Source organism: Rhodnius prolixus, unplaced genomic scaffold (genome assembly GCF_049639745.1).
Source record: "Rhodnius prolixus isolate KJV_2025 unplaced genomic scaffold, Rpr scaffold_6, whole genome shotgun sequence".
Classification (NCBI taxonomy): domain Eukaryota; kingdom Metazoa; phylum Arthropoda; class Insecta; order Hemiptera; family Reduviidae; genus Rhodnius; species Rhodnius prolixus.
This window is the reverse complement of record NW_027411634.1, coordinates 32,242,901-32,256,176: the sequence shown is the minus strand read 5'-3', so window position 1 is coordinate 32,256,176 and position 13,276 is coordinate 32,242,901. Positions and strand designations below refer to the sequence as shown.

Genomic DNA, 13,276 nt, shown 5'->3' with positions numbered 1-13,276 from the left:
AAGTAAAACTAACAGAGAAACTTAATAAAACAAATAAATTTGAATAAAAAAAAATAAAAGATTAGTTCCAAAAAAATCCGTATAAAGGCGCCACTTATCACACAGGTGTAAAAGTAGCCACCAGGTAACAGTGCTGTAACCTTCCTCTATATATACGTGTGCAGCACAAATTCTCATCAGTACAACTTGAGTAATGCAGGGGGAATAGGATGTTGGAGACATATCTAGTCTAACATTTCATCACCTCTCTTTCAAAGAATCATGATGTTGGGTAATAGTAAGGGAGATGTAGTCGCTTCGACAGTTCGGAGAACAACTATTCTCTAGGTTAGAGAAGTAAACTGAAGTCACAGTAAATATGTAGTAACGCAGTTATTCCAAACTTCCACAGACACTACCTGAGAGAGAATAATGAAGCTAATATGCTGCAAAATTCGTTGAAAAACATGTAAGTTCTTAATCTCACATAAAATTGCATGTGCATGGCTGCAACATCTTCAAGTTCACTGGTTTTCTGTACTCAATATTTCTATACAATATAAAGTATAAATGATAAATCCCTTTTAGCTCCTACTTACTCTTCATTTTGCTCCCCTTCCTCTGCAGTCGTTAATTTTAATTATTTATTATTTCACCCAAAAATTTAGATGTTTAAAACAATTTTTCCCCATAGGTAATAGATAAATTATCAGATTATGCTAATTTTCTTTATAGAAGAGGTTTGAAATCTAATAAAAGATTCGTTGTTGTATACTTATTACTGCATCCACTAAACTAAATTTATTTCTGGTTATTGTATGGTAATCTGGAGCATCTTTATTATTTCGTTGTAAATGCTATTTTGTTTCAGTAATCCGTTTGCAGTTATTCTAGTCTTCAATAAGAGCAACGCTTCAAGAGCTGAAAAAGAACAAAATTTAGTTTGGGAATTCTTCTTTGCTTACTTTAATTTCAGCTGGTTTCGATTGAATATTGGACACATGTAAAAAACAAATAAATGTAAAACGCTATATTGAATAATCTAAGAGATATGTGGAGACGCTTTGTTCTAGAAAGGATTGTGAAGCCTTCCTGTGATAATGGTAAGACAAAATTAATAGTAAAACTTAAATTTTCGGTATCGAGATGAGTGAAGTTTATAGTAAGAAGTAAGTGATATTGTCATTCGATAAAAGTTTGACAGCAGTGCATTTAAGTACGAAGTCACCTTTGAGCCAATCTATTATCATCTTCAATGTATTTTCATATTAGCATAAAGTAATTGCAGAAGATTGAAGTCTTAATGTTGATTGATGGATTCAGTAGATTAGTATGGCTGAGGAACAATGTTAGATTTGTTGACAACCTTTTACACCACATCTTCAATGTCTTATAAAAATAGTAAGTTTTTATTGATTTAATTATGGAAATTTTAGTTACGTTACTTGTAAATAGTGAAATATCAATACATCTTATGGAGATTTATTAAGAATTTTTCTCGCTTGTGTTACCAATATTGTCCCATAATTATTACAATGGTTTCATAAGATTCGTTGGTTCTATTATACATAGCTTGTGAAGAGAGTGGAATTTATAAATACATTATTTTGGTATTTCCTCTATTTAAATCAAAAAATAAATCAGAAATTGAAGTCCTTATATTTAAATTAAAGAAATTGGACAACCTAATTAGAAATTCTATACATTCTGTACTTTAAAATTTAGAATGGAAAATAGGTAGACGTATTAACATGCCAATGCTATCTAGCGGCAATAGCTTAAACTAGGAAGATGTAATTACATAGAAACTAGTTTCAGTGATTACCGCTAGGTAGCATGAACATGTACTTTGACATGATGTAGAGGCTATATCATGTAGCAAGAGTAGTAATTTGCTTTATTTGTTAAATGTTCTTCACCCACGTAGATACATTTTATATCGTCGGTATTTTAAAAAGAAGTTTTCCTCTAAAAAAAATGTCGCATGTTTAAAATTCACTGTTTACCTCATAATTTGAAGTTTTTTTATTAATGATTGATTGTTTTAAGGTGATGCTGCTGTAACTATGTCAGTGAGAACTTTACATACCTTAGAAAACTAATTGTATTATCTAGTTGCATTAAGCGATAACTTGCTAGGAAATTAAAAAACTTGTTTTTGTATCATTACAGCATTAAGGACTTCTTGCGGGTAAGCAACATTTTTTTGTGTATACTTTTATTTTTAATTACGAGTTGATGTGATTAAAAGTGTTTATGAAATTGACATGTTTACAAGACAGTTGATAGTACATGCATTTTAAGTGTACGCATGTAATTTTAAAAAGTTGATTTTAGTCTTCATTACTTTGTTTAATAAAAATGTTTCAACGGTCTTAAGTAGGTAGATTTAATTCGTAACATGTTAATAATTTTTGGTCGTCTTCATTACTGTAAAAATAATGTAATTTTTATTTTTGTTCTCAGCGTTCTTTCGACATTCTAATGGTAATTCTGAACTAGTTCAATTCAAACAAATGGCTGGGTTGATGACATTTTAACCAGTGTAACACATTTTAACTCCCACAGCAACAGTAAGTACATGTTTTCTGCTTACAGCATGTTGCTTTTCATTTAAGATTCTACGCCGTATTATCTAAAGATAAATAATAAAGTATACAGTAATAGATTAGATACCTAGTAAGTGCAATGATTTGCCTAAATTCAAACTATCCTGAAGGTACATGAACTTACATTTAGGTTTTTTTAAAAAAAGTGCATGTGCTTACACTTTTAATGTTTCTCTATCATCTTAGGGCTTTTTAGTGATCAAATTGGTTTACTGAAGTGAATTATTAAGTCATAAACAAGTGCTGTACAGATTGCACATTCAGAATTTTTAATTATATAATTTGATTGGTCTTTTTACTTCTTCAAAACTGAACTTTTTGCAACAATTAAGTCAAGTATCTCAAATTGGCAGATGGGGCGTGAACCCATTTCATTATTTTGAAGGTTCCTTTTCTTCCAGCAAGTACGACCTTATTTATGAGGTATTTCACATCTATTCTATTTTGATAATAAACTAAACTAGATTCACATCTATTCTATTTTGATAATAAACTAAACTAGATTCTTTAACTGTGGAACTATTGTAAGTATTCTTATCTATTATTTACTACGTTCAGAGTAGTACCACATAAACTAAAACTTTTTTCATATAAGTTTTAATCTTTGTAGCTGAAAAAAGTTTTAATTTGATTGAAATTCTGTTAAATTTTTCAATCACAGAACTATTTCGATTCTGTATAAAATGAAAAATTAGAATATTAGTAGCATGTTTATTGTACTGTTCAGTCAGAGTAATCTTTTTGATAAATAAGTATGTTTTTTGAAAATATATTTCATTTTCTTTGAAAGATAGGGTTAGGTTCTTAAAAAGTGATTTAAATTTTCATTTATTCACATTTATTTAATTTTTATAAGTACATAATCAGTTATTATACCTTTTTTTTTTTCTAGGTACATAATTCAAGCTAAACTCAGTAAAAACTAATTATTTTAAGTACATAAATATTCTGGATTGTACATAATATTGATTTTCAGATTAAATACCTCTCATACTGGAGTACTGCCTGCAAAACTGTTCATCAATAGAAGCCCAAGTGAAATAGACTTAAATCATCTATCCTAGAAAATTTTTATGAAGAATCAATTAATAAAACAAGTATTATGTAGTTACTATACGTAATATGCACATTAATTTCACAATGTAATGCTATAATTATTACTTCAAATTGCATGTTCTTTGATTTTAATAAAATGTTTAATTTGTTTTATGTATAAAAAAACATATAAATTTAAAAAAAGAATCTTATTTATTCTCCTTTTCAAAGTTCAAAAAACTTCGATAGCCAACAGACAACAGGATGAAATAAATAATTTCCAAAAATAAAAATAAAATGTTAAGATGTTTTATTAACATGTTTGTTCAGATTTATTGTTAAAAAGGAACACCTGAAAAAAGGTTAAAAATAGCTGCGAGAGTAGAAGGAAAAAAAAAGGCAACCTTTGGAAAAAGTGGAAATAGTCTCTTAATTTCACTGCAATGGTGCTTTTTCTGCAGTTATTATTGAAGGCAATCAATCCTTTTTTTTAATATTTTCTATTTTCGTATTTTTTTCATTATTGTTTTGTTTTGAAAATCAAGAAAGAAAAAACCATTGGAAAAAGTAAAAAAAAGAAAAATTAGTTTTAAAAATGGCCACAGGGTAGCAGCACATACTGGACATGAACTATGTAAACACATTTTAGTTTACATATTTACCACCAGGTAGCTCTAAAACTATCAACTAACTGTCAAGATTTGTCTTCAGTACGACTTGAGTGTTGAGGGGGAGCAGATCGTTTTGTCGCTCGTTACCTTAAACATATCTAGTCTCGCATCATCATATGTAAAAGAGGTATGTATGATGGCATGTGTATGTCTGTCTAGTCAAAAATAAGAATTATAATAAGAAATATTCCAATCAAATACGAAAAAGATATGATGACATGTCTCTTTCTAGTCCGAAATAAGTGTAATAATTAAAATGTAAAATAGAGGTATGATGACATATGTATGTATGTCTGCCCAGTCAAAAATAAAAATTATAATAAAAAATATTCCAATCAAATACGAAAAAGGTATGACGTATGTCTCTCTAGTCAAATTTAAGGGTAATAAATAGAGAGCATAAATCCCACCCTCCCGCACCCGGCAAAACAATTACCTATATAGTCTGGCAGAACTATTGCACACTCGACAAGCAAAGAAACATTTTATGCATTTTTTTCAGATAAAAACAATTTATTTTAGCTTACTTTTGGTATCAATAATTAACACATTTACAATGCCATCTAACTATAATATTTTCTAATTTAAAAAAGCTTGAGCTACATAATAATTAATAAAAACAATGGAGTTATTAACGAATGAACCTGTAGTTTGTACTGTCACGCCTATGTAGCAAAACAATCACTATTTTAACCATTAGATTTCTCTTTCTAGGCTTTGGAGGCTTTTTTTACTATTTTTTTTTAATATTTTCTATTTTCGTATTTTTTTCATTATTTTTAATTTCTTATTATTTAAGAGATTAAAAGGAAAAATAATTGCAATATTATTAACTTTTTTTTTTATTTAAAAATAATTTATAAACTTTTTTACAAGTTTAATAAAATCTTTTCAGAGTTTGGGAAAACTTCAATCGAGTGGTGACTCACGAGACTTACACAGAAACTCCCTTCACTCACATTTAACCAATTAAGTTAAATAATTGTGAACGAAAGGAGTCGTCAATATGATTAAATGTGAGTGAAAGAAAGTCCAATATAAATCTAGTGGAGCTGTCTCTAGAAATTTTGTGTCCCGGTGCAATGCCGCCACCAAACAGTTTCGGACACCAAGGAGAGTGCTTGCATCCTTCGACACACCATCACTCCATCGCGACCTCGGTCTGCCCACTCGTCGCGTGCCATATATATTTTCTTTAATTATCTTGTATGTTATTTCCTCGGGATTCATTCTGCATTGGCTTTAGTGTTAACTATTAAACCCAGGAGCAGCATCATTCCTTTAAAGTTAGATGAAAAGATCCTCTTTTTCCAATGGTTGTTCTTTTTTGTTTCTCGAAATAGATTGGCCTATTTCAATCTAGCATTGCCCTTAGTATTAACTACCTTATACGGAAACATGAGTATTCTAGTGAAATTATGTGTAATGTTCACCTTTTCTAATCGCTTTTACTTCAGGTTTTTAAAATAGATCGACCTAGCATACTAGCCCTGTTCTTAATAATTACCATCAAATACAGAAACCGGATCATTCCAGAGTAAATAGATGAAAAATTAAAGGTATTACTCATTTCGCATTTTTGAAATGACTTGTCTAACATATTCATCCATATTTTATTTAACAATAATTATTTCGCAGTGAAAATGCCATATTTTGAATTTCGTTCCCCCTCCCCGCATAAAATACATTTCTAATTTTTCAGTTCTAAAATATTACTCGTACAGAATTAAAAAGAAAAACATTTTCTTTTAACATGTACAAGATTCCAATTATTTTAATTCATAATTTTTACACATGTTTGACAATTCGTTAATATTTTGGATAGCAGCACGTAACCTCCCTTACTCAGTCTGCTCAGTCAGTAAGTGTAGTGCGGCTTGAGAGTGAAAGTGAAGTCGAAATTCCTAAACTAATTTGGTTATTTTACCTCTGAGATGGTTGAAAAACCGAAACCGATAAGAGATATAAAAATACATCCTACTACGGACAAAATGACAAATATTATTATGCGGACCTAACCTGATCCTCATCAGCTTACTTAATTCTTAAGCCTTTACGAAGACCTGTAAAAAGTAAAGTTCGAGAAGTGTTAGCTATATAGAAGTGAAGTAATGAAAACCAAGACAATATTCCAGGACTAGGAAGATGTGTACGATAAGCTTAATTCGCTTGTAGAACGAGTTAGACCTGAACATGACATTGACTACTTATCTTACATTAACAGTTTAACTAGGAGTCATTTAATCAACAGATATAGATTTAATAAAAAAGAATATTATTTAATGATATAAAGTAACCTAGGTACGTATTACATACAATTGTTTATGTATTTTGGGAGAATCGTTTCATGTTTTTATTGTTGTACTTCGTATAATATAATCAGTGTAAGAAAACATAACAAGATGACAGTATGTATATATCATAAATTTTATGATAGGGCTGATGTAATGTTACTAGATCTGTATTTTGGTGGAAATGGTTTTTGACAATTTCGTAACAAGAATGAAGAAGGTAGTACTGCCTACAGAGGGAGTAGAATGAGAAGTACTTGCTGGAGAAGTGTGTGACCTTTCCTTTTATATCAGCTTCATAAGGTATTTTGTAAGGTAAGGTATTTTGCTTATCTTTATCACTTGGCCCTTTAATTATTCACTTTTACTTTAATATCCACCAAGCACTCGTTACAATTTAATGTACTTTCTCGTGTTTATAATAATTAAAAGGTGTTACGATCAAGAAAAATGTTATTCAGTTTTCAACGGATTTATTTTAGATAAATTTTTTTACGAGTCGTCAGTCAAGTTTCGTGTGTGATGAAAATCAACAATGGAAAACTCAAATTTTGATATTTAGTTTAATTGCTCCTTTTTGAGATCTAACTACAAATTTGCTGAATATGATTTTTCGTATTTTCTATTGAACCGCATTTACGATTTCCTGTAAACAACGTACATACATTATATTATTATGAGCTAGAGCATGTATTGAAACATTTCTCTCGAAAAATTGAGAAAAACTAAAAACTCTCTGCAATAAATAAACGACTACTATAGCAGCTGGTATGGAGCAATCTACTTTGACAGAAATCATGGGGTACTTACTACCTTTCCAATTGTCAACAATGAATTCAGTCTCCCCAATCAAAAATCTTTAGAAAAATAGTAAATGCTCTTCGGTTCCATTGATCTTACCATTCATAATGACCTCAGAATCTTTTATCCTCCATCTAGCAAATCCTTTCTTTGCAAATTATTGTTATGTGCATATCATTGTTTTAGTTTAATTATAGTCCCATTTATTTAATTTTATGAATAATATTTCATCAGTAGTTATAGATATTAAATGTGTTTATTTACTTTTATGAATTATGTGAGATAATTTTCAACAAAATTGAACTTGAAAAATCGTTTATTTTGGTTGACAAACTTACTAAACTAAGGAGGAGTATAAATAAAAACCTTTAATTTAAGAAAAAAATTATTTATTTGTAAACCTGTTTTGTTATTACATAGACTTCATATTTTACGTTTAAAAATAACAGAGAAACTTAAAATGATAAAGGTAAAAAAATTAAAAATTAGTTCCAAAAAATCCGTCAGGGGCGCCACTTATTACACAGGTAGTAACCCATGCTGTAACCTTCCTCTATATACGTGAACAGCACAAATTCTCGTCGATACGACTAAAATAGTGCAGGAGGATAGATCGTTCGTCGTTCCTAACAATGTTATCTAGTCTAGTCTAGATACTCATTACCTCTATTCCAAAGAATCATGATGTTGGGTAATGGTTAGGGAGATGTTATTGCTTCGACTATTTTCTGGGTTCAAGAGGTAAACTGGAGTCAGAGTAAAATAAGAAGTTTAATAGTACGCAAGTAATAACTTCTAAGGACACTATCTGAGAGAGAATAATGAAGCTAAAATGCTACAAAAATAAGGATACTTTAAGGGCAAAGTTGGTTGAAAAACAAGTAAGTTCTTAATCTTACATAAAATTGCATGTGCATGGCTGGAACAACTCTAAGTTTCATTAAATGTGTTTCTTTACTTTTATGAATTAAATAAAAGAATTTTGAACAAAATTGAACTTGAAAAATTATTTATTTTGGTTGACAAACTTAATAAACTAATGATTTACATTTATAGCAGATTATAACTTGATTTAAACAAGTTTAGTATAACAGTTAAATTTCAACGGAGGAGTTCATGTTAAAATAATTTAATGTTTTAGAAAGCTAAGAACACGTTCTAATGGATTGATCCGTTTAAAAGGTTGATACTAAAATTATAGCATTCATATTTTATTTATTTCTTTAATTTTTGAAAGATACAAATTTATCTTAAACTTAAATATGGTTGCGTTTTAATTTGTTGTATCATTGAATAATGATTTTAAATTTTAATACGTACATATGTTGTGACGAGAATTCGTGGATGCTCTCAACAGAATTCGTTAGTGTAGCTCTGTAAACAGATAAAAGATTTAGGTTTTTAAAGGTTTTTTAAAAAAGATCAATTCTTTAGATTAATTATAGTGTTTATTTAATTTTTATAATATACATAAATTGTTATTCGTGCTTCTTAATACAAAGTAAAACTCAGTACACATTTTAATTATTTTAATTATTATTAAAGCATCTAGCAAAGCATCTGTCTTCTTCGCTTTCACCAATTTCATTGATATTTCTCTCTTCATTTACTTTAACGAAAGTTTATTTCTTATCTTAATCTTTTCTTCTTCTAATATTTCTTGACTTTGATTTCTTTTCTTCCTGAGCATCTATCATTTTTTTTTTCTTATTTTCAACTTAATTTTATTTCATTTTAATTCTTAATTTATCAACCCTAACAAAAATCACCTGTACACTATGAACTCTAATTATTGTGTTTAAAATGTCCTCTTTTTTTTTTGCAGGCAATTGAGGTTGGTTCATTTTTGCATGCGTAAGACATAGATTTCCCTCTAAGGTTCGATGTAACAACAAGCGTCTTATTTAACAAAAGATCTGCATTTTGAACTTCTCTCTCTAACAAAATGATGGCCTATATTTCTAGGTGAGTGTTTGTTCTATTATTAAATTGTTAAGTGATGAACACTTACTATTACCTTAGTAGTGTCTACATTCTTAGAATACCTTTTTATATACGAACTAAATATTAGCATTTGACTTATTAAACCTTTGAAAAGTAAATGTTTCAATACAATTGGAACGTTTCTTGTTACAAAATTTCTTCTCAATTATTCTTCATTCATGACTTACTGATTCAGTGAGTAAATTTTCTATTTATTTAGAATTAACTTTTTGCCAGCAACAAAAAGAATTGAACCAGTCAATAACAATTTAGTTAAATATAAATATATATTTGTATTATACGACTATTAAATTATGAATGAGTTGAGTATAATAGAGCTTTTAATATCTTACTCTCACTTTTTTAAGTTGGAAATATTTATTTCGTAACAGCATTCAGTACTTTCTTTAATCAACTAATAGATGTTTATCTATTGTTTCTTTATTAAAGATTACACTCAGTGAGCCCTATATTTTGATTGAATAATGTATATTTTCAGATCGAATACTGCTGCTACTAGAGTACTGCCTACATGTGTTCATCAGTGGAAGCCCAAGTGACAAAGACGTATAACATCTCTCACATAAATATAAAATCAATTAATAATACAAGTATGTAGTTATTATATGTAATATGCATGTTTATTTTTAGTGTAATGCATGCAGAGTTGGGCAAAGTTCACAAGAGCAACGACTAAGTTAGCCGTTAGCCCTAGTCGTTATTAGCTTATAATTTTTTAATCCCTTTTCCTAAAAATAATTCCATAATAATGTTAATGTTAGTACATAGTGTGTTATTTTATTTTTCCAATCAAATTAATTTTATTCATAAGGAATAAGTGTGTTATATTATGGAAATATCTTTCATTATCATTGAATGAAAAGATTTAGGTTTTTTTAAAAAAAAAAAAAAAGGAAGAAAAAAAGTCAATTCTTTAGTTTAATTAGTCTTCTTTATTTAATTTTTATAATATACATAAATCGTTACAGATGTCTTTCTCTAGCTTCTTAATGCTAGGTAAAACTCACTAAACATTTCAATTATATAAATTACAATAAATAATGATTTTCAGAATCAATACTGGTGATACCCAGAGTACTGAATGCAAAAGTGTTCATCAATGGAAGCCTAAGTGAAAAGACGCATAAGATCAATCCAATGTAAATATACCAACAACATTGGTCAGGAATCTATAAAAAAAAAAAGTATGTAGTTATTATACGTAATATGCATGTTTTTATAAAAATTAAAAATTGCATGTTTAAAAAAAATAAAAAAGTCTGAATAAAAAAAATCTTAAAAAATTATTTTATTCATTTAATCTGTTAATTAATATGAAAAAGTAAAAATAAAACGTAAAAAAAGTAATAATACTTGAATAATATTTCAAAATAATGAAGAAAAGACGAAAAAATAAAAAGGATAACCTAAAAGGAAGGTTACAGAATCTAGAGAGTGGCAGAAGTAAAAAAGGAAACCTAGAAGGAAGGTTAAACAATGGCCGACAGTGTCGTGAGAGTGTGCAAGAGCAACACAGTCAGTCAGCTGGGCGATCTAGGAGGCTACCGATCAGGTGAGTTTATTGGCCGCCATCTTGCTCTGGGAGGCTATATAACTAAGTTCGCTGGAAGGGCGCGGCAGGGTGGGGAGAACCGTCGAAGCGACAACATCTCCCGACATCATGATTCTTTGAGAGAGAGGTGATGGATGTTAGACTAGACTAGATAATAGATATGTTTGGAGCAGACGAGCGACCTACCCCCCTGCATTACTAAAGTCGTACTGACGAAAATTTGTGCTGTTGCCGTATATATAGAGAAGGTTACTGCACTGCTACCTGGTGGCAATTTCTGGAACTATTTTCACACCTGTCTGATAAGTGGCGCCCTCTGACGGATTTTTTTGGAACTAATTCTTTTAACTTAATTTCTTTACTTTTTCAAGTTTCTCTGTTGGTTTTAAACGTTTTTTTTTGCTAATCTTTTTGTAATTTATTGATTTATATGTATATCTTTCGTATAATAGAATGTAAAATATGAAATCTATGCAAATAAATAATTTTTTTTTTCAAATTAGGTTTTTATTTATTCTCCTACTAAGTAGCACTAATTATTTTCACTTTAAGTCAAAAAATCATTTAATAAATAAGATTGTGATACAAACATGCAATTTTTTTAAGTAATTGATTCAGAAGAAAAGTTGATGGTACTTACTCATTTGATAGATGTTTCCTCAACGTCTTTTTCATTTCCGTCTTTGCCTTTATAAGATAGGGATATGTAAGGGTGGGGCGAACCTTTGTCGGGAACACATCGCTCTTCCCTCTACTAATCTATAATATACAAGAAGGTTACAGCACTCTTGTCTGGCGGCAAATATTTGAACTACTTAACTTGCATGCTTTGTCGCGTCCTCTAATGGATTTTTTTGGCAATATTTTCCGGTTTTTAGATTTAAATTTTATACCACTTTTTTTACATTTGTAATATATTTTTAAATATGCAAGGAAATAAAGATAGTTACTAAAATTAAAGGTTTTTCTTTATTCTGGCAAAATCATCTCTTTCGTATTGATGAAAATTTCTGCAAGCAAATGAACAAGCAATCCTGAGGTAATGTTTTAATCGAAGTTGAAATGTTGTAAAGGACATTTAATCTGAGTAAGCTACATAATCAAACTCATAATTAATATTACGTTACAGGTTGATATTACATAATGTAAAGCCAGGGCAAAAGTAATTTAGCACACTTCCTTTGAGCATATATAAGACAAACCGAACAATATATCTTTTATATATAATTTTAATGGCATAATCTGATAATTTATCAAATACCTATGGGGAGAAAATTGTTTTAAACATCTTAATTTTTCTGTGAAATAATAAATAATTAAATTTGAAGACTGCAGAGGAAGGGGAGCAAAATGAAGAGTAAAAAGTAGGAGCTAAAAGGGATTTATCGCATAGAAATATTGAGTACAGAAAACCAGTGAACTTGGAGGTATTCCTGCCATGCACATGCAATTTTATGTAAGATTAAGAACTTACTTGTTTTTCAACCAATTTTTCACTTAAAGTTTCCTTATTTTTGTAGAATATTAGCTTCATTATTCTCTCTCAGGTAGTGTCTGGAAGCATAACTGCGTACTATTTAACCCGACGTTGGTTACTACTTATTTTACTCTTACTCCAGCTTACTTCTCTAACCTAGAGAATGGTTGTTCTCCGAACCGTCGAAGCGACTACATCTCCCTTACTGTTACCGAACGTCATGATTCTTTGCAAGAGAGGTGATGAAATGTTAGACTTTGCATGTATCCAGCGAACTATCCCCCAGCTTTACTCATGTTGTACTGAAGAGAATTTGTGATGTTCACGTATACGTATATATGTAGAGGAAGGTTACAGCACTGCTACCTGGTGGCTATTTTTACACCTGTGTGATAAGAGTCGCCTTTAGACGGATTTTTTTGGAACTAATCTTTTATTTTTGTTTTTTACTCAAATTTATTTGTTTTATTAAGTTTCTCTGTTAGTTTTAGTTTTTAGTTTTTTTGCACTTCTTTTTGTATTTTATTGATTTATATGTATATTTTTTGTGCAGTAGAACGTACTTAAAATATGAAGACTATGTAAAACAAAATAGCTATGCAAATAAATAATTTTTTTTTCAAATTAAAGATTTTTATTTATTCTCCTACTAAATAATACTTTTTATTTTCACTTTAAGCCAAAAAATCATTTAATAAATAAGATTACGATACAAACATGCAAATTACATATACCTAAATAACTATTTTTTTTATCAATTGATACGTAACAAAAGTTGTTTCTACATACTCATTTGATCGATGATTCTCAACGTCTCTTTCATTTCCACTTCAGGTGATGGACGGTTTTGCAGGTAT

At 29.4% G+C, this 13,276-nt stretch overlaps 2 long non-coding RNA genes across 12 annotated transcripts; both read left to right on the top strand.

Annotated features, from left to right (window-relative positions):
* On the top strand, nucleotides 1-4,067 carry LOC141460712 (uncharacterized). 3 transcript variants are annotated; one of them, XR_012462318.1, is made up of 5 exons: nucleotides 1-448; nucleotides 851-1,380; nucleotides 2,029-2,170; nucleotides 2,446-3,011; nucleotides 3,565-4,056. It is a non-coding gene; the product is annotated as an uncharacterized lncRNA (long non-coding RNA). The 3 variants fall into 3 exon arrangements; XR_012462319.1 differs by having other exon boundaries at nucleotides 5-448; nucleotides 2,446-2,552; nucleotides 2,775-4,067; XR_012462317.1 differs by having other exon boundaries at nucleotides 7-448; nucleotides 2,446-2,552; nucleotides 3,565-4,041.
* Nucleotides 4,068-4,406: 339 nt separating this feature from the next.
* On the top strand, nucleotides 4,407-12,590 carry LOC141460711 (uncharacterized). 9 transcript variants are annotated; one of them, XR_012462316.1, is made up of 6 exons: nucleotides 6,925-8,267; nucleotides 9,212-9,351; nucleotides 9,869-9,980; nucleotides 10,442-10,942; nucleotides 12,271-12,398; nucleotides 12,494-12,590. It is a non-coding gene; the product is annotated as an uncharacterized lncRNA (long non-coding RNA). The 9 variants fall into 9 exon arrangements; XR_012462309.1 differs by having other exon boundaries at nucleotides 6,926-8,267; nucleotides 12,490-12,590; XR_012462313.1 differs by lacking the exons at nucleotides 6,925-8,267; nucleotides 12,271-12,398; nucleotides 12,494-12,590 and adding exons at nucleotides 4,407-4,421; nucleotides 6,752-6,900 and having other exon boundaries at nucleotides 10,442-11,441.
* Nucleotides 12,591-13,276: the final 686 nt, after the last annotated feature.